Source organism: Clytia hemisphaerica, unplaced genomic scaffold (assembly GCF_902728285.1).
Source record: "Clytia hemisphaerica strain Z4C2 unplaced genomic scaffold, Clytia hemisphaerica genome assembly, whole genome shotgun sequence".
In the NCBI taxonomy this organism is placed as follows: domain Eukaryota; kingdom Metazoa; phylum Cnidaria; class Hydrozoa; order Leptothecata; family Clytiidae; genus Clytia; species Clytia hemisphaerica.
The window spans coordinates 2,435,578-2,438,738 of record NW_027103551.1 but is presented as its reverse complement, the minus strand read 5'-3'; positions in this window follow the sequence as shown (position 1 = coordinate 2,438,738).

Here is a 3,161-nt window from a genome sequence, read left to right as displayed (position 1 = left end):
ATACGACGTACGGGTCAAATTTCACGGGACAGAGTTAGCCTTGAGATTCGGGCTCTAGCCCGCGAAAAACTCACGTAATAGATTCCGTACGTAATAGATAGCTTCTTGCTTAACCTCGCTAATTCCGGGTTTTAGTGAACATTACTAAGAATGCATCTGATTGCAGGGGCGGTGCGACACCCCTGCAAAACATGCACTCGCAGGGTATGCTCCGGAGTCTTTTTTGTCGCAGCCTGTTTTTAGCCTACCCGGAGTTGTTTTTCCGGATCATTCGTTAGTGTCATTAGATTTATTTTACTGACTTAAAGTCCGCGGTAAATATAAGAAAACTGTTTATCAAGTCGCGTTACAGGAAGCGTGAATTCGAGTCTGTATTTTAGATTTTGTGTACAAAAGCGTTTTGCAGGCCTGCACCCTGCAAAATTTTGCAGAAAGACCTGGATGAGGTCAAAATGCAGGGTTTGCCCGGGATTTGATGGATGTTAGTGTCAAAATGTTAAAAATCAAGACTCGTCAAATGGCTTTAGATGCTTGGAGAAGAAAAAACAGAATAGACAGTCCTGATTTTATCTATTTTGTCGCAAATTCTGAAGAATTTGAAGCCTACACATTTTCGATCTTCTCCAAATTCGTCATCTGAGGGCTGCCATCAAGGTCATCTCAATGTTTGTTTTTCTTCTTATGGTTATCTTCTGAAATCCATTGCAACAAGGAAAGTCAAGTCTGTAAGGTATGTGGTATTTTTTTCTATTATTTTTCATGCCTGCATGCTATCAATTATAATCTGATAAGCATAAGTGCAGGAAAAACTGCCTCCCTTCCCCCTCTTTCTCTACTTATCTGCCTATGGCCTATGACTTGTCATAATTTTTGGTAATCAACAAAACCACTTGTTGTGTGTGGTGAGTGAGTGGCCAATCATGAAATATCTATAAGATATTTGATCAATCGGGGTACGTTTACTGTTTGTTTGGCCAATCACTCTGGCTAAGAAAAGGTTGACGACAGGAGATGAATATGTGGCAATTTAGGAGGCAAAGGGACAACCAACCTATTGTGGTTTTATTTTGAAATAAGAGAAAAAAAATAACATTGAAAATTTTGTGATTCTGACCTTGACACCCTAATGTTTTTAATATGTTTTGGCCGGTTAAAAAATTTTTCTGGGGAGAGAAAAAGATCTGTGTGGGTCTTTCGCACACTATTTTGAGGTACACAAACATATTTTATTTGACTATGTTTAGTTTGCGGGCCAGCACCTGCCAGTCAAGTACTGGTCATAAAAACTGCACAACAATCTTAAAAATGATTTCTCTATTTTGTTTTAGTTCTCTTCCAAATGGAAATTGCCTGTACAGTTCCATTTCTCTCCATCTTGTGGGCAACAATTCTTTGATGGATACACTTCGATGCCTTGCACGTGTGCAGAACTTTTCCTGAATTGTAAGTATTATTCTCAGAACCAAAAAAACCCATCCAATAAGTTTAGTAGATTGGCTCAGTCATGAAGCATTGCGGTTGGCGGTTACCCACAGTCAGCCGGTTATTATATAAGATTAATTTCATTGGTTATCCAGTTGTCGTTTGACTTAAATTTTGTTGTTTTGTGTTTGTTAAATATGTAGGTGTAGCTTGCAAAGATCCTAATTCCCTCTTCATTATATACTTTCAGGTTAGTTGCCGTTGCCATCATACTGTCCAGTAGCCCCTAGATCAATGGATTATTTTGCACCTTCACGTGGTGGGTACGAAATCTTTGTAAACACTGACAAAGTCTGCTAATAAGATCAGTGAAACCATATTTAACTTAAAGGAAACAACAGAATGGAATAATTCAATCAAAATGATGATGCGTACCTAATATTTAGTTTCTTGGAAGTTTTTGGATTCAAAATTTTCCCTGTAAACTGGATATCAATATTTGTCATGTAATGGAAAGTACATCTTGATTTGATTTTGATATGTAATTGCCAATGCAAATGAATTTGGATGCATAATGTATAAAATTTATAACACAACAACTGAATTTTGATACCAAACATAAAACATGCTGCATTATGTACATAATGAATAAATGAGTTTCTGATGACATATGGTTTGTTTTCAATTCGGATTGGCGGCTTTTCACCCCTGGTACAGGATTCTCTGCTTGATTTGGCAAACAGTTCCAAACGAGACACCAGAATGGGGCTAGACTACAATTTCAAGATGAACCAACTATAGAGATTTCAGCTTCAGTACAAATTCTAGTTTTGGATACTTTAATGCATCACATTAATCAATTTTCTAATGAAATACTCTTTTCTTGACCAGTCTGAATAAAATAGTTTTGCTCTTTTTCTCTAAATTTTCATTTGAAATGGCAAAAGGCTTTTATTATTAATCTGCTTGAAATTATTTAAGTCACCTTTTGGCAGCAATAAGATAAATAAATTTGACACAATAAGAATCAAAATCATAATAAAAAATGTTAGACAGTTTGGTAAATATTATTATTATTGTTATGGCTATCATCACGATCAGATATAGATTTTTGTATAATTTATAATCTTTTGTGTGCTATTGTATTATTTTGCTATCATTTTTCACTTTTTTCTGTATATAAAGTTCAAAATGTTCTTTAAAAAATTCCTGATTGTTATTTATTTTTTTTACACCTCCTTTCTCTTTTCTTCATTTATTCCATATTTTAGAGGCCACTCTTTTTTTGGTTCTTAAAACAATTTAACCCAAAAAACTATCTTAGTTTTACCAGTTTCATTTTGTGTTTAAATGAAATGAATTTTAATTCTTTATCTCTGGTTCATGGTACATTGGGCATAAAAAGGTGGCTGGTTTAGCCAATCTAGAGGGTCGAAATTCAAAAATTTTCTGGCCCGTCGGGCCCAACCATGGTGGGCCCTCCTTAGACACTATATATAGCTGAATCACTATATATAGCTGAATCTTTTTTGCAGGGTATCCTAAAAATCCTACATACGCCCCTCGATTGGTTTAAAATAAATGACAAGTAAAACGCATAAATTACTAATTAAGAAATCTGGGAGAAATCTTTCATTGACTGGTATTTTGTTTACTAAAATGCTAGTGCCCAGGACATTGGAGATACTACAATGTTGATTGAATGGACAGGATTTTTTATAGATTCTCGCCATATCCAC